The sequence below is a fragment of the Vicugna pacos genome, chromosome 26 (genome assembly GCF_048564905.1).
Source record: "Vicugna pacos chromosome 26, VicPac4, whole genome shotgun sequence".
Classification (NCBI taxonomy): Eukaryota; Metazoa; Chordata; class Mammalia; order Artiodactyla; family Camelidae; genus Vicugna; species Vicugna pacos.
The window spans coordinates 2,543,189-2,561,915 of NC_133012.1; the positions used below are offsets into that span (position 1 = coordinate 2,543,189).

The window sequence follows — 18,727 nt, forward strand, 5'->3', positions numbered from 1 at the left end:
ACTTATGACAATTCACACTAAAGTTTGTCATGGATGTTCATAAAAGACACAAGGTGCTATTTTTCACTCTGTCCCAGTTAAGAGAAATAATCTGAAATCAGATATAATTGAGTACTTTCTCTAGCAAACTGTCATGGCCCCAAAAATTGTATTTAGAAAAGAAGACAATACAAGGGAATCAGTGTCAACACTGTACCTGTTACGCCCTGTGGAAAGGACATTAAATGAGAAATACACAGAGGAGAACGGATGAAATGAACAAAAAGTGGGTCTGCGCTCCCAGCAGCTGATCACTTAAAAGCATACACTCCCAAGTATGCCACTCAGAGTTTTTACTTTGACTCAAGACTTGAAAAAGATGATGTCAGCTTGGTTCAGCATCTCCTTATGCAGCCCGACATTAGCCCCTACCCACACCTTCATCTGAACACGCACCGTCTGCGAAAGCAGCACGGTGAACGAGCACTCCTACAGAGTGTGAACAGCTTCTTCTCCCACTCTACACAGCTTCTCCCACTCTGTCCTTTTAGAAGAGGGAGGGGGGCCTTCCCCTGCTCCAGATGAAAGGTGCCAGGTCCTTTCTGTCTGTTCTTGGAGAGTCACTCAAAGTCAAAGAACAATCTTAAATCAGAGGTGAGATTTCCCAGTCCCTTGTAATAATCAATACTCCAAATCTGACATGGGGCTCCATCTGCCTCCTAGGGGATCGTCTTGGGGGATGGGTGGGTCAGCGGGTCAGGCTTTCCTCTTGGTAGCTGTTGATCCCCTTGGGTACTGGGATGCAAGGAGGAGGAAATCAACTGGGAGGGCTGTACAGGGCCTTGGAGTACTTATAATTTGTTCTCAACAGGATACCAGCTCTACTGCTGGGGCTAGGTGGGGGCGGGGCACAAAAGATGTCAGCGAGCCCCTCCCACCACCCTGGTGCATCAATGAGGTATCAGGTCCCTGTGCCAGGCAACAAGAATAGAAAGGCAAATAAGACTGTCTGACTTGAGTCAGACCCTGGAGCCAAGGCTGGAGTGAAGACTGCATCTGTAACAAGGAAAGTGGAAGTGGCCAGGACGATGCCCAAACCCGGATTACTTGAGGCCAATAGCCAAAACTACGGGCATCCCGTTAGCCCAGCCCTCTGCCACAGTCAGTTCAAGAGTAAAGGGTTAGCTGGCATGCAAGATCCCTGAATGCAACGGTGGAAAACATCATGCCACAGTCATGGCAACGGGCTGGTGCAGGGTCCGGGTCAGCCACAGCCCTCTGGGGGCAAGCACAGGTGGCTTGCACAGCCCAGGCATGCCCATGGCGTGAGGCAGCAGGCAGGCTTCAGACACCGTCCTGAGACTCTCTTCCCCCCGCCAATCACTCTGCCACTGGCATGTGGAATACTAACTTCTCATAACTCCTAACAGTGTCTCCCCCAAAGGCCCGCCCTGTTATGGGAGCTAGGCCAGCACACAGCCACTGAGAGGACTTAGCATCAGCCAACGCAGTGGACCCTTGTCCTGCCCCAGGCTCTGTGTACACCCTTCCTGTACTTAGGAATCCACCCTATGGGATTCCTGTCTCAAAGCAGAAGGCATTTATTTTCCCAGTGTCTCTTGCTTTTAGGGTGAACCACCACCTCTGGACTTGAAGTGAAAAAAAATTAACTGTTATTTAATCACTGCATTTGGGGGTATCTCGGCCCATATTCTAATAAACAGGCAAAAGGACAAGTTCCCATTCTACGGGGCTACAGCATCTCTGTGCTATCTAGGAATTTGCATTTGTGTGTGTATGTGTGTGTGTGTGAACACTGACTCAAAACCATGTCATGGGCCACCCTCCAGCCCCGCATAGGCAAGCTACCCCAAAGAGCACCATTCCTGGCTGTCTCTGTTTTCTCACCTCTCAGTCCCTCAGTCTGACTCCCACGTCCACCACATCACTCACACTGTTCCTCCTGAGGTCCTTTCCAAAGCTGACTGCCAAATGCCTTAGGAGTCAGGTCAACAGAAACATACCAGCCTGAACTCCACCCCAATCATCATAACTGCTGGCAGGCTTTAGATGAAGAGCTTTATTCTACTGCCCACCAGGAAAAAAACTGTCTTCTCTGGAGGAAGGTAATAGCTTCCAAAGACCCTACGGTTTTCACACACAAAGTCAGGTCCTTAATAAAAAATTACAAAGCACAACAAGAAGCAAGAACAAGTGATCAAAAACGAAGAGAAAGAATGGATAACATATACTACTCTAGGTGTAACATCTAGGTAATATATTGCAGTTATCACAAAGGAATTTTAATATAATTATAATTGCTGTGTGCAGGAGAACAGATTAAAGATGTTGAATTTTATCAGCTACAGGAATCTATGCAAAAGAATCAGATAGAAATATAATAACTGGAATTAAAAATCCAATACATGGATTTAACAGCAGATTCAACACAGCAGTAGAAGGATTTTTTAGCTTAAAAGAGATGTCAGGAGAAATGCCCATATAGAAACACAGAACAAAAGAATGAAAATACAGAAAAGAGCTGAGGTGGCCTCCAGACACAGATACAGGAGCTAACATACATGCAGCTGGAATCCCAAGAGGAGAAAAAAGAAGCACTAGCTGCAGAAATAATCACCAGGAGTTTTCCGAAACTGATTAAAGACATCAAGCCACAGATCCAAGAAGCTCCGTCAACCACAATTAGGGGACGTGTACTGGGGAGGAGGTGTGAAGGCAGATACGAAGAACATACTTAGGTCCGACTCACACTCTCACACTCAGTCACGGAATTTCAATAGCCTCTCTTACCCACTTAGCTATTAAGCCAAACTAAGGATAAAGGGTCAGAGAATGCCTTATTAAAGACCCCAGGTCAAAATGTTTTATTCATTTGAGGCTGAATTCTGTCAGATATCACTTGTGACATAAAAATTCTTTTATTTTTTTTTTCTGTTTCATTTTTAGTTTTAAAAACCTGTCACTTCCTCTATAAAGTGAAAAGATTTTTACTGAAGTCTGGCGCTTCCTTAACCCTTAACATGAATATTTTAAACATCAGCTACTGCGTATCAATAGTACACTTCTATCCAAAATTTCGCTTTCTAGGAGCCCAAGGCCCATCATGCAGAGAATAAAACTGAGTGATTATTCTCGTGTGGTGAAGCTGATCATGTAACAGGAAGACGGAAAGCTGCTAGTGAAGATATTTAAGAGTGGTGAGTACACCTGTAACTTACATAACGCTGTCCAACACCTACACATCAACGACCTTAAAAAAAAAAAAAAGAGTTCTAAAGGGATTTACACTTTAAAAAAAAAAGAGTGGTGGACTCATAATCATTTCAAAGACTTCAGAAATATATTCTGATTTTTCCAACAACCTAGAAAGTTATTCATCTTAGTCAACAGGAAAAGCAATCAGATGCAAAAGCTTAAAGATAATTTTGTGAGGCAAGGGGGTTTGGGGGTGGGTGAAATGGGTGAAGGGGGTCAACTGCATGGTGATGGATGGTAATTAAATCTGTGGAGGTGATCACTCTGCAGTGTATACAGAGGCTAAACTATCAGGCTGTATGCCTGAAATGTAATTACACAAGAAGAAAAAACTTTTTTAAGATAATTTTGTGATAATAACCTACTCGCCCAGGCTGTGTTTGAGTATCTGTCTTACCCAAAGGAGTCCTGGAAAAGCTGGGACTTTTGAGGCTTGAAAACACAAGAGTCCTGTCACTCAGACCTTCCTCAAGAAGACCATGCTGTTACTGGACACCACCACCGACTGTATGTCCCCAGTTACTGGGGTTTTAGATACTGTCCTGGTGAATGATAACTTAATAGAAGAACATGATTGAAGTTTTCACAGATGACTCAGAAACCAACAGAAGAACCATATAAGGGATAAAAATCAACACTGATGACTTGGACCATTAACGACACTACAGCATCCAGGTTGAGGGATCTTAATTTAAAAATCCTGGGTGCATCTACTAAACCATCATTTTCTCCAGCTCGTGTGTGAAGGAAATCACCCAACTTCAGGAGTGACACACATAACCATCACCTGGTCAACTGAGTAATTCAAATCCCCAGACACGGGGATTAGGTTAAAGATGGACACACGCCCCAGTCACAGCCAGCGGGAGTCTGTCCTGGGATTTGCGGGGATTACCAAGAGAGAAGGATGCTCAGTCTTCAGCAAGAATTAAACCCACAGACATGTAACGTTTCCCACTACCTAAAAATGAAGCCAACGTGAAATGCAGAGCTAAGAGATTTGAGTCCCTGGACCAAGGAATCCCAGAAGCCAGCTGCCCCTGTGCATTTATATAAGTCAATACATCCCCCTTTTTGCTTATGCCAGTGTGAGCTGGGTTTTCTATCTTTTGTAGAAAGCATCTCAGCTAATACACTGATACACAGGTACCGTCGCACGATGCCTCAAACGATTTCTCAGCTGGGAGCCTTGGGGACTTGGAGAAGCCAGATCAGACCACGAGGGCAGACACTGACATAGACACATACTTTAGAGGAAAAAAAAAATTCTAAGCTGCACTGAACCCAATGCTGACCAGCCTCTAACGTTAAAATGAAAGTAAGGTCATTTGATTCCATGCTAAGTGACCTTTTCCCAGAATGTATCAGGCTACCAAAGTCTCAGTCCTTTCTGACAACGAGAAGCAGGCATAGTTCAGAAAAACCTAACAGAGAACTACAGTTCATCTCACTACAATTGCCAGTCACTGAGCAACTGGAATGAAATTTTCCAAGGCTTCCAGGTTCTGCTGGCCACCTGCTCTTACTCGGGGTCCGAGAGGACTAACGCTGATGCCTGTCACTCCACGCAGCCCGCAGCTTTGGGGTACGTCTGCATTACTCAGTTACAATCATGTAACACACAGAAACACGAGCTGTGCCAAGACTAACAGTTGGCTACATTAATAGGCTTGGCTAAACGGTTTCTTAAAAAGATTCCAACTAAAAGCAACACTACATATAGTGACAAAATCAGAAGCCGTGTCTGCCACCCACCAGCCTTGCGACTTTTGGAAGATCAGTCACCTCTGTGCTTTTTTCATCCATCAAACATAAGCATCAAACTAAATGATCACCGTCCAGAGCTAACATTCGAGAAATCTGCGTTCCCTAAACCTGGAAACTTACAGCCATGCGCCTCTCGGGCGGTGGTATTTGGCATCCTTGTAATTAAGTTACGGAGACAGTTAATATCACTCCTATTTGCAAGTTCATGGTGATTTTCACATTACTGCTTCAAACTGAGCTGAAATAAAGGGTTTTTTCTCTCTCTTTTTTTCTTTTAACAGAGTAAGACTTAGCTTGGATCCTGAATTAAAAGAAACCTTAGGCTAACAGTTAACTTCGGATTAATATTTATTATACTAACGCTGGCTTTATATCACATGGCGATACTCTGTTTCCTCCAGGAAATTTCTTATGCCATTATAAAATTCAAGCTAATGTTACAAATTCTAGACGTGAAGACTCACTGCCAGTGAGCACAATTAACTGCTTATTCAAAAACCCATCACCTACTCCTAAAATCAAAAGAAGCCTAATCTAAGTATACTCGGCAGAGAAAACGGAGGGACCCTCACCACCATATTGTCTTCTTTCAAAGCCTGTTCCAGGATGGCGGGTGACAGAAAGCAATAAAGCAACTCTTTATGTTTTCTAGAGCTTGTTACCCAGCTCAACCACAAAGAAGATATTCAGAAGCAAGAGTGATGGCAGCACTGACACGGGTACCACCCACAGACAGCAGGATGGGGCTGGGAACATCCAAGTGGACTTTGGAATTTGAATTCTAGCCCCATCCATCTCAAGCCATCTTTACTCCCTTGGACAAGTTATTTTATCTCTCTGAGCCTCCATGTCTCATCTGTATTTAAAGAATTAAGAAGAAGTACTTCCCAGGGCTGCGGCAGGGAATAAATGGGGAGTTGTCTGAGTGAAGCAGATTATGTAGACCCATGCAGAAAGTGGTCCCCTTTTCTCTTCTTCAGGCCCGCCCTTCAGTGGATCATTTCCCAGCACCGCAGAGAGAGCGTGGACCAGTCAAGGCTCTCTCCTCCACCCATAAATTCACAGGACAGGAGCTGCTTTCCATCCAAGCTTACACAACCTGGTGACCACGGGCATCATTCCTGTGACAAGACCAGTGACCACATGTGACTGAAGATGAAAAGGCACCTCGTTGACCAGGTGAAGATAAGCTTGATTCACCTGCCTCTGATCAAGGACTTAGCACCAGGGGCCTCCCCCACACCCCCTGCAGCGTAGGTTGATTTGGTGGACTCTGACTTGGCTTCGGTGTCCTACCTTCTCACCTGGTCCCTCTCCTGGGAAAGTTCCCGGAGGCAGCCTGTGGCTGCAGGACATGTCAGCATCCCTGCGTTAACTCCCTGAGTAGCTGCTATAAAAACCCACCAGTCTTGCTGAGCTTTTTCCCGCCTGGCATCTCACGGTCTGATGCAGAAGCACAGGGATTCAAGAGGATGCTAGGTCCCGGGATGCAATAGCAGAACTGTAATAGAACATTTCTCCCAGAGAACAGGAGACCCACCGCCACATCCCCAAATTACCAGCTGACAGGTGGAGCAGAGTTCCAGGTCTGTGTAGCACTTGAGGGCTCAGGACTGGGACCCTGGACAGCGCCCGTGCTCTTCACCACTGCCTCCCACCCTCCAGCAACCTCAGGACCACACCTGTGATGGACCAGGGCCAGGGTCCCCCTCACCCACTGCCCCTCCGCCCCCGCACGCAACAGCGGGAGGCCCAGAGGCTGAGGACTTCCGAGCCCCACATCACATCAGATTTCTTTCAACATGCAACCAATTCCCTGAGGGAACACCAAACCCAACATCAAACAGGGTTTTAAGTGCAGCCTTAGAGAAAAGAATCAGAAGTAGAAACCGCTTCCAAGCAGAGTAATTCTCAGCCTCTAGGACAAATGAGACCACCTGCAGAGTGCCTTAAAAATGCAGGTAACTGGCACCAGCCCAGGCGCTCAGATCAGAAGCTCTGGGGACGCGGGTTTGGGCATCTGCCTCTTTTTGAAGCTCCGAGACAGCAGTTGAGAAACGCTGCCTGGGTCTAGGAGTCCTAGTGAGGGGCAAATCAAATCAGAATCAGATCCTCCCACCGTGGCAGTGCATATTAAAGGCTGGTGGGTGGAATACTTCTTCAAAAGGTTAAGAATTGCCATGCTGTGGACAGACCTGGAGATCATCATTCTAAGTGAAGTGAGCCAGAAAGAGAAAGAAAAATACCATATGATATCATTCATATGTGGAATCTTAAAAAAAAGGAAAGAAGAAAGAGGAGGCTTATGAACTCATCTACAAAACAGAAACAGACTTGCAGACATAGTAAACAATCTTATGGTTACCGGGGGGAAAGGGGGTGGGAAGGGATAAATGTGGGAGTTCAAGATTTGCAAAGGTTAACCACTACATATAAAAATAGATTTAAAAAAACCAAATTTCTTCTGTAGAGCACAGGGAGTTACATTCAATATCTTGTAATAACCTTTGATGAAAAAGAATATATGTATATATGTGTGTGACTGGAACATTGTGCTGTACACCAGAAATTGACACACTTTAACTGACTGTACTTCAATTAAATAAATAAATGAATAAAATTTGTAAAAAAAAAAGAGAGAGAAAAAAAGAAAACAGAGATTCCATTCTTCAAAAACATAATTTCACAAAGGAAAAGACTATGAAGATGTTTCAGATTAAAGGAACACAGGGACCGAAGTAAATGCATGCCTGATCCCAGTACTGGAGGGAAACACTATAAAAGACCTTATAAGTCAACTTATAGAGTTGATAAAGGCCTCTTGTTAGATAAACTGAAGTAAATGCTAAACTTACTGATGCCTGCACTGTTATGTTAGAAAACATGCTTTATTCTCAGGAAATATGCACTGAACTATTTGGGAGTAAGGGGTATGATGTATGAACTCATTCTCAAATGGTTCAGAAAAACACAGGATGCAAAATCATTCTTTCGTATATACACTATGGGGGCGGGGAGAGAACACACAAATGAAAAGCAAATGGTGAGAAATACCAACAGGTCAATCGGGTAAAGGCTTTATGAGTGTTCTTTGTACTGCTCTTATTTTTGCAAACTTTTCTATAATTTGAAATAAGCTCCCCAAAAACGTATTCTCCAACAGTGAGGTGCTGAACCACATTGGGCACAAGAAAACAACTGCTTAAGTAACTGAACAGGATGCTTGCGCCACAGCTAAGGAATGCAGGTATCAGAAATGCACGGTCTTCTTGGCAGGACGTTCCCCATAAATCAACCGTGTGATGACACCAGAAGCATATGAAAGAGGCTCTCTCATCATTAACCTGTTGGAGGCTCAAGAGTCCGTGATGTCCAGGGACAGCAAAAAAAAAAAAAAATGAGATGTCAAGCCTGGAACAAGGATGATGCCTCCTCTGAGGCATCCCATGGGCAGAGTCACAACCACCCAGCTCCCCACAGATTCCCATTCAAGGTGAAGCCTGGGAATCTGGCTTGTTCCCGAGGATCCCAGAAGACTCAGCTGCAGTGGCTCCAGGACCACAGGATGTCCTCCTGGAGGAAAAGGACTGTGGATCCCCTGAAACTCCAGCATCGAGCAGTACAAGACTCATGGCTGACATCCAAGCGAACGTTTGCTTGTTCAAGTAATTAACTAATTAGTCAACAAATAAGTGAATGCTTTCAATTATGTAAGCTGGGAGGGAAAGCGGAGGGAGCTGGGATCAGAGATTTTTTCCCCTCTTTTAGAATAATGGAAACATTTATATCACATTGGTTAACACTGACAATTTCCTGTATCCCTACTAAGGTCGGGGTACTTCACAAACATTAATTCAATCCTCATGACAACTCTTAAGAGGTACCATTCCTTTCATTTTCCAGATGAAGCAAAGGGCAGAGGGGTTCAGTAACTTGTCCAGCTCACGGGATGAATTAAGGATTGTGCTGAGGTTCCAACTCTGATTCTTGGGCCCCTGGGAAGCCAACTGTCTCTAGAAACAGGCAGGCAGTGAGCCCAACGTCAAACTGCCCAGTGACAGGAGGAGGAAGGGCCAGGGTGAGAGCCACCTGTGCCCTACATTAGAGAAGAAGAAATGAGTAGAAAGGGGATGCCCAGAAACACCTTCAGTCTGCTTCTAAGGGGAAGAAATACCTTTTAGGACAAGACATCGGGGGGAGATACCAACGTGCAGACTGCAAGTCACCAGGCTGGTGGCCACAGACTTACGTTCCCCAAACCAGAATAACACAGGAAGGGAGAAGCGTCGTAAACAGGATAAACAAGACGTTACTTTTCGGATGCACTTCTGACTCCTTCTTTACATTAATTGTTTTCTTTCATTCATATACTTCTTTGTCTTAACTTTCTCCCAGGATTTTACTCAGGAGAAAAATCATAGATCTTCCTTGAGGGGAAGGTACTGACCAGAAGAGGGGAGAAGAAAGATACTGGTTTGAATTCCTGGACGGCCCAGGTCCTCTGCGTCCACATGTCCTCCTCCTGGTCAGAAGAGCAGGTGGCCCGTCCACCGCTGGCTCATGCTCACCTACTAACCATTCACCAGCATACATTCGTGGCCGTGTTTCAGGCACTGTGCTGGGCACCGAGGGTGTCAAGTGGTCCCAATAGGGCTCAGTATACCCTCCACACATCACAGGCTGGTTAACAGGAAAGAAAGGCCAAAAAAAATCAAAAGTAACAACACCACAGTAAATAAAAGGGGAAGTTAAACCCCCAGGGGGAGGCGTCCGGAAGAAGGGACCACCTGAGCCAAGTCTTGGAGAAAGAGTAGGGACCGGCCCCGCCGATGAGCCTGGAAGGGCGTGCTGGGTCAAGCCAGGCCAGAGTGTGGGCCACCCAGAGGTGCTGGGTGCCACTGGGAGACTCTGGACAATGTGAGCAGAGATGCACTTTAGCAGGGCTGCTGCGGCCACAGGGTGGGGTGGCGAAGGCAGGGAGGCGAAGTGAGGAGCCTGGGGAGGGGGAGGTCCAAGTGAGAAGTGATACACAAGGTCTGAGTAACTCCAGGAGCTGGAAGGGCTGGGGTGGGGGCGGGATGCGGGCACAAGGCAACCATCCCAGAAGCATCTCGAGGGGCAGTAAGGAAGTCAGGATGCCTCGGGGTTTCTGGCTGGTGGGACCCGCGGCGCCCAGTGGCAGCGTGAGCTGGGGGGACAGATCTGGAAGTCAGCAGTAAATGGATGGAAGTTCACCACTGAGACCACCAAGGAACAATGTGGATGGGAGAGAATGAGAGGGCATAGAGGATGGAATGCCAGGGGAGGAGTGTGATAAATAAGGAACGGGGGAGGGGACCATACAGGATCAGCCACAGAAATAGGGAAAAAACTAGATGGGCTCCTTGTCACGTTGTACAAGTGAGGGAAGTGAGGGCAGTGGTCCAAGTGTCCCATGCAGGAGCAAGTAATCGGACCACACTCACCGCACGCATCTCCATGACCTGGCTTTCTAAGCGCTGAAACCAAGAGTCAAGAGGCCTTTATCAGACTGCAGTAGATGAACCATCACGCTGAGACCGAAACACACAACAAGGGCTTCAGGGAAGAAAAGCTAAGTGACCGTGCAACAGAAAACAACCCAACCAGCCCACGGGCAGTCAGCTAACGCACACCCAGAGACAGTTCCCATGGCAACCTCAGGTCAGGACTCAAATCAGGACAGTTTTCCAAGGCCACGTGTGTTTTATTTCACCTTGCTGCAAACAATGATCACAAAAGTCAAATATTGTAAGATATGTAATGGTACTTGATTTAATTTTAACTTCATCCATTATTTCCCCCCCAATCAAGACCTCTGTCTCTTGGCATGTATCCCACAGGCTTGGGACAAGGGTGGCTGGTCACATGTTTTTAAAACTTAGAAAACACATTGAATGCTACCAGTAGCTCTGGCTGCAAGTTTTATCATATTTGAGATTTGGGACTTTTTTCCAATGGATTCCTTTCTTAAGGCACGATAGTACATTTCCGTTTTTTTGCAGCCAAGAATCCTAAATGATAATCAACATTTTAACTGGCCAAGAAATAGAATCTGAAATTGTAACTATCATTATATTCTAAAAGAGTAAATATTTTAAATTTTAATACATGAGGGAAAAGACCAGAACCTCAAAGTGAAGGTTGTTCCTTTGAAGTGAGTATTAGTTCTTTGAAAACATCATTATCTTTCTTATTTCTCTGCAGGTGATGACGCCTTCGCCAGAGACTGGATTCCAATCCAAGAATTGGCACTTGGTAACCAACAGGGTTACAGTCTAACACATTGTAAGCCTCAGTGTTGGTTGAACTGAAAATATGTAAGTCTTTGTTAAAACATGTAAGTGTAAGCATTACCTCTTATTCCTAATTACCATGTATTTTTATGGAACTTAAGCGAAAATTTTACAGTATCAACTTGGGTTAGTTTCCCAGTAGCAGAGATGAATTTTGTTTTTTTCTGGTGGCCTTGACCACAGGATCACGTTTGTTATGTTAAAAAAAAACCTAAGTAACAATCGAGCTGGAAGTTTCCATAGGTTATAACCCTTTCTTTTGCCCTCCTCCCTCTCTGATTTTCATCCCCACTTTCCCTCAAACCTTCACAGGCAGCTCCACCAGGTTCTCATCTTCCCTGCTCAGTAAAAACACATCCCTAGGCTGGTGGGATTCAAGTTTTGTTTTAAATTCTCCAGAAATCGCATTACAAATGGATCAGAACTTTTCAGCAGAGAGAGGTCTGCTTCCAAAGTGTCAGCTGAATCTTGTATTTTGTTTCATCTGAGGTTTGTTTATTGTTGTTTTGTCGGGGGGAGACAATTAGGTTTATTATTTATTTGTTGGTTAGTTTAATGGAGGTACTGGGGATTGAATCCTGGACCTCGTGCATGCTAAGCACACGCTCTACCACTGAGCTACCCCTCCCCCACAAACATTGTGAAACTCTGCTCTTTCACACACCAGAGTGTTATTCACATCCGGAGTCATGATTTCCAACATGGAAGGCCCATGAGTGTGACGGAAAAAAAAAAAAAAAAAGACTTAATTAGCTGTCTCCTTATGAGCAATCTAGAGTTTGTCGTGCCCTCTGCTTGTGACAGGACAAACATTTCTGCTCTTAATCATAAGAGTAATGTTTAAGGGTCATACAAGTATTTCTGGGTGAACTGAAGTGAGGTGAGGAAGTGAGTAGTTTTGAATAAGATTTTAACTGCAAATCCAGGCAACGATTAAAAAAAGAGGAATAACAAGGTCTAAAATTAAATTCCAAAGATCTTATCAATGTAAACACAGTTTGTTTTTATTACATAATACATTTTTAAGTAAAGAGAGGTTTAAAAATCTAAGCAAATGAAACATATAGCTCAAGGAAGGAAAAGTTTCAAAATCAAAGAAATTCCTTTTGATTTTTTTTCAACTGTTAAAGGATTAATTATCTTTTTAAAAAAAAAAACAAGGTTTTTTACTTACTTTTTTTTTTAATTGTGGTAAAATACACATAACATGAAATTTACTTTCTTAACAAGTTTTAAGTGTACAGTTTGGCAGTGTTGAGTACATTCACATTGTTGTACAATCAATCTCCAGAATTTTCTTATATTTTATTTATTTTTATTTATGTATTATTGTATTTCTTTTTGGCAAGGGGAGGTAATTAGATTTATTTATTTTTAATGGAGGTACTGGGGATTGAACCCAGGACCTCATGTATCCTAAGCACACACTCTACCACTTAAGCTATACCCTCCTCCCTTAATCTCCAGAATGTTTTTCTTCCTGCAAAACTGAAACACTATTAAACAGCATCCGTTCTCTCCTCCCCTGGGCCCCCGGCAACCACAAAGCCTCTACTTTCTGTCTTAACGAAAATGACCACCCCAGCTACCTCGTAACAATGGAATCATGCATTGTCCTTTTGTGACTGGCTCATTTCACTTCATATAATGTCCTCAAGGTTCATCCATGTTGTGGCATGTGTCAGAATGCCCTTCCTTTTTAAGGCTGAGTACTAGTCCATTGTATATGTGGACCACATTTTGTTCATCCATTCATGGATCACAGATATTTAGCTTGTTTCCAACCTCCTTTGACTTACTTTTAAAATGATTGATTTAACTAAGCAGGCACTGGGGCTGGAGTCAGACCACCAGGATTCAAATCCTTCCCCTCTGTGGTGGCTCAGAAAACACAAATGTGAAAAAGAAAGAAGAAGGGAGAGAGAGGGGGGGAAAAAAGGTAGAGGAAAGATAGGTACACAGACAAGCCCTTGGCAAATTAAAATACTGATATTACTGGGTTCTGATGAGGGTTTTCAGATACAGAAATTCATCCAAACATTTGTTTGTGAGGATGAGTGTGGACAGCTATGCCAGATGCTGCAAATACAGAGACAGTGGCCGAGTGAGGACAATGACAGCCAAAGGCCAGAATCTAACAGGTGAGCACCCCAATGTTCACAGCAGCACTATATACAATAGCCTAGACATGGGAGCAACCTAGATGTCCATCGACAGATGACTGGATAAAGAAGATGTGGCAATTTATACAATACATATTATACAATATTTATACAATGGAATACTACTCAGCCATAAAAAAGAATAAAATAATGCCATTTGCAGCAACATGGGTGGACCTGGAGATCATCATTCTAAGTGAAGTAAGCCAGACAGAGAAAGAAAAATACCATATGATATCACACATATGTGGAATCTAAAAAAAAGAAAGAAAGAAAGAAAAAAGAAGACACTAATGAACTCATCTACAAAACAGAAACCAACTCACAGACATAGCAAACAATCATATGGTTCAGGGAAAAGGGGTGGGAAGGGATAAAAATTTGGGAGTTCAAGATTTGTAAATATTAACCACTATATATAAAATAGGTAAAAAACAAATTTCTTCTGTATAGCACAGGGAACTCTATTCAATATCTTGCAATAATCTATAATGGAAATGAGCAGATATATATATATATATATATATATATATATATGGCTGGGACATTATGATATACACCAGAAACTGACACATTGAAAAACAGAAAAAGAAAAAAAGAAACAACGAAAGCAAGGCCTAATCAAGTGTCAATCAACAGGGAGAGATGAGGTCCTCGGGCAGGTGTGCATCACTGGGCATCCATGTGGGTGCCAGCGTGGAGCTCCTGGCCTGGCCTGGAGCCCCTTCATCTGCTGAAGACAAATTGAGGCCCAGGGTATAAATTAAAACTGCACCAGCAAAAGCTGACACTCATGAAAAGCTTCCAGACTTTATGCCACACCTCACTCCACTACATGGAGCCAGTTTAAAAGTCTACAACATGTTCCAAGGAAGGTCACTTTACAAAATACAAGCCACTCTACTTAATTCTCTAGTTTTGCAAATACCAGCAAATTGACATATTTCTCCACTATAGTTTCATATTAGTACTTCCTTTTTTTCTTATTGAAGTCTAGTCAGTTAACAATGTTGTGTCACTTTCTTGTGGACAGCGTAATGTTTCAGTCATCCCTATGCATACATATATTCCTTTCCATATTCTTTTTCATTAGACATTACTACAAGATATTGAATATAGTTCCCTGTGCTATATAGCAGACACTTATTTATCTATTTTACATATAGTAGTTAGTATCTGCAAATCTCGAACTCCCAATTTATTCCCTCCCACCTCCTTTCTCCGTGGTAACTGTAAGTTTTACTTATAATGCCTGCTTCATTCCCCCAAAATGGGATGGCTATCATTTTACATTATCTGGTAGTCGCATGCATGGGCTTGAAGAGCTGTGGAGAACTACGGGGTTACCTGTCCACCCAGAGAGTTTCCATCCCCGACACTCTGTGAGGAACCAAGTGGATCATAGAAATGAAGACAGAGGGTCTGTCCCCTGCCTGGCGCCTGTCCAGGAGCCCTGGTGGAACAGTCATGACAAGGCAATGACTGGCGCCAACACGGGAGGGTATGGGGAGCCCGGGAGGCCAAGGCAGCTCCTGTGGGTCCAAGACATCCCTTTCTTTCCTTTCCCATTCATTCATTCACTCACCTCCTCACTGCCTCCTTCAGTACCTCCTGGTGCCTGGACCCACCGGTTTCTGGGTGTGGAAGCCCCACAAGGGGATTACTACTGGAGGAGCAGTAAAAGTGCCCTGGGGCAGGGGTCGGGGGTGGGAGCGGCAAGGAAGGATGTATTCTGTGTAGGGAGAAGACAGTGGAGGCACAGGGCATAGGATGGGGCACAACACAATTCCCTGAGAAGGACCAGTGGCAGAACAGGGTCCCTGAAGGACATGGAGGACACCAGGAGGCCCCCTACGACACAGCTTTGATGGCCCCAAGCTGGTAAATATCTGAATCAGTTACCTCTCCTGGCTGGGATTCCCAGTGTCATGTACCTGCCTGCCTACAACCCAGCCACGCCTGTCCCAATCTACACGGCTTGTCCCTTGCAGGTCTGGGGAAGGTGCCCTGCTAAGGGACATCCAGGACCCTGCGTCTATAAGGAGCAAGTTCCTGGAAAACCGAAGGCTCCCTGAGCTTGTTCTGCCCCAATGGAGCCTGGATCCCCGGAAACATCCTGCCTCTGCACCCAGACACACAGCAAGTGCCATGACCGCGACCAAAGCCCAGCTCGGCCGCATGGCCCCGCCTGGCCGCCCTCACAGCTTTATCCTGGAGAACAAACATCCTGAAAACTTGCATCTGTCTAAGTGGACCTTCTGTGTGGTACAGTTTACTTTGGCTCCTTCCTACTATTATCTCAGGGTTTCAATATCATGGTGTTCTCATGACACTGTTTTCTTCAACACTAGCCAAGTAATTCTCAAAAACATTAAACATCACAAGACCTAAGATTAGAAGAATTCCATTATAACCCTCGCATTGGCCCCAAATCACTTAGGCTTCTTAGCCACTGGACATTCTACTCAGCAAAGAACTGGTGAATAATTATTCTTTAGTTATTTTTGTTTGTATCATTAACTTTTGGCCCAGGCTGTTTTTATTCTCCATTATTAGGAACTCGGATACAATCCCTTTTAAATTCCTCACGCTGTCTTGTTTTAGTACCAAGCAGTTCATTAAAGCAAAATCCCATCCAACGTTCTGACTTCCACTCTTTTATCTTGATCAGTGTCAACAAAAGTAAAAAGAAAAAGATTCAAAATCATGAACAAAGCCTCTATAGAAATTTGTTAACTGAAGAAGGGCGAAGGGGGCTTCATGAAGACGTAGGCGCTCAGCCCAGCTGAAATATCTTCATTTTTATGTCTACAGAGTCATTTCCAGAGAAAACCGAAAGAGGTTTGCTCTGCTGAAGACAGGAACCACATACACAACTTCAACTAATGATCTCCCCGAGGTTTTTGGGTTTTTTTCAAAGTTTAGTGTTGCCAGATGTCATAAAATATCTCATTGCAGAGAATTCAAAATTACTGGTTACAAGAGCAGAACTAAAACAACATTCTCAAGATTTACATGTGTCCCCAGTTTGAAACCAACTACATAAACCCATCAGTGTACTATTCTCCAAGAGTTTTTGAAAGTATTCCCCTAAAATGTTATAACTTGAAAGGAAGATCATCCTTCAATTTCCTACCCCCTTTACTTAAGTAATTATTTTGTAGCATGGTCAAAATTACGATGCCCTTTTGATTATGGGTTAAGTGAGAAAGCTTAATATTCTGTCGCAACTTCTAAAAAGCAGAACAAATGTTCCCATTCAAGTGAATGGTTTTTTTTTCAAAAAGAATTATGTAGTTCTTCTAACTACATGATTGGTTTAAAGCACGTGCCACTTTGAGAAGAGAGAAATTCTGAAGAAATTGGCAAATAGAGATTAGTATTTACAAGTGAATAAAAGGATTTTCCAAAGCAGCCAACTAATTGTCTTATTTTGAAAAAGTATTCATATCTTAGTCAGTTGTTATTAGTGGAACTATTAAAAGTAAAATGAAATTTAACACATTTCAAACATAGCCAGAATACTGAATATACTCAGACCATACCAAGTTTCATTTCTTAAGTAATTTACGATGTACAGACTCACTTACCTGGAAGTGTAAGAAGGTTACGATGAAACTACGCCATTCTTCCACCGGATAAAAATACCTTGGCTTCTCTCCTTGAGATGGAAAGGAATCTAAAATATAAAAAATAAAATAAAATAAAAATAGGAGTCGCCCCTGGAAATTTCCATGTCTTCAATGTAGGTGATATTACCAAATGGTAACATCTGACGTCTTATAGGATACAAAACACATCCAAAGTACTGCCCTGAAAAAGCAGGATGGTGTTTTCCCTTTTCTATTTTAATGGATAAATTGCAAAATATTTGTTTAAAAAAACGCCACAAAATTCAGGTTTAAAATGCATGTTGAGAGCCATGTAGAAGTGTCTGCAAAAGCAAAGCAGAGTCACATTCTTGGAAAAGAACCCCCCAAAAAGCAAACCTCGCAGGAACTCGCTCTGCCCGGGGCGCTGCGTCCACACAGAAGTAACCGGGCTCCAGGTGGAGTCAGGGAGTCAGAGGACCGCGTTCGGCGCCGCCACTTTTTTTTTTCTCCTCTCTCTTTTTTTTTTTTTTTTTTTTTCAGTGGTTGTATGGAATGAAATGTTACAAAACAGCAAATCCCCCTGGAAGTTGGAGGGCCCAGCTCGCCGGGACGCGCTCTCCCGCCGCCCCCGGGAGGCTCCGCGCAGCCCCGCGCACAGACCGGGGAGGGGGGCGCGCCTCGCCCGCGGGACCCGCCCGCCCGGATCCGCAGGCGCGCGCCCGGCCCCCCGCGCCCGCAGTGCCTTTCAGGAATCCACCGATCGACCCACATCCACGCGAACGGAGAGGAGGTACGAGCAAAACACCCGGGAAGGACGGGCAGGAAAATATTCTGGAGACGGACCAAGCCTGGAGAGGATTTAGCCCGCCTGTTAAATAAATGTTAATGATGCTTCAATTCATTAACGCGGAGTCCCGTCTTTCCCAAGAGTATGTGATTCTATCTCATCTGTCTTTCTAATTCCAGTAAGAGCAAAAAGTTTAAAAAAAAAAAAAAGACTCTGTGGTTCCCGTTTGACATGCAGGAATTTTCCAAAAGGGCCAGGATGGGTCTACAATTAGCCGCCCAGGTCTGGGACCACTACCTAGTCCGCCCTCTCCACGCGATCGGCTCCCGGTGCCAGTGTGAGGCTGTCCCGTATGTGTTTCTTCCTCCATCTCACTTCCTCTGCTGCACTGACACGAAGTCATCCCAAGTGTGAGATGCGTCACTGCAGAAGTGTGGAAACCTTCCGTCTCCACACGCTCTCACCCCTTCCTTGTGGGTTTGATGTCGAAGCGGGCGGGCCGGCCTCTCTCAGGCCCCCCGGCCCCGCGGCGGTGCCCTCTCCCGGCTTCGCTCTCACAACCCGCTTCCGGCCCTGCCTGGCTAATTAATCTGTGTCTAAATGGAATTGCAGTTGGCAGGACGGCAGCAATGCCAAAGTGGAATAATCACTTGGACCCGAATCTGAGCTGTTTTCCACCCTTGACAACAAATAATGTTGCTCCCGAGCCTGCGGGCCAAGAGTTGAAATGAGTTTATAATTTGGCTTCCAACCTCACAGGCTCACTCTCCACTCTTTAAATGTTCTTTTCTGCCTTTTAGCCTGCAGGAGGGGGCAGCTTTGGAGGCTGAATCCCTGACGTGGTCTTCA

The 18,727-nt window shown here is 44.4% G+C and overlaps 1 protein-coding gene across 8 annotated transcripts in view; it reads right to left on the reverse strand.

Moving 5' to 3' along the window:
* The window catches only part of CSGALNACT1 (chondroitin sulfate N-acetylgalactosaminyltransferase 1), a 257,501-nt gene that overhangs the window by 120,342 nt on the left and 118,432 nt on the right, over nucleotides 1–18,727 (reverse strand). For 5 of the 8 annotated variants that reach the window (XM_072950189.1, XM_072950186.1, XM_072950190.1 and 2 more), the window contains one exon: nucleotides 17,089–17,177. The gene's annotated coding sequence lies outside the window, so the exon portion shown is untranslated. Of the gene's footprint in view, nucleotides 1–17,088; nucleotides 17,178–17,487; nucleotides 17,598–18,172; nucleotides 18,417–18,727 lie in introns of those variants that run through there. The other 3 variants (XM_072950187.1, XM_072950192.1, XM_006220527.4) reach the window with 3 other exon arrangements.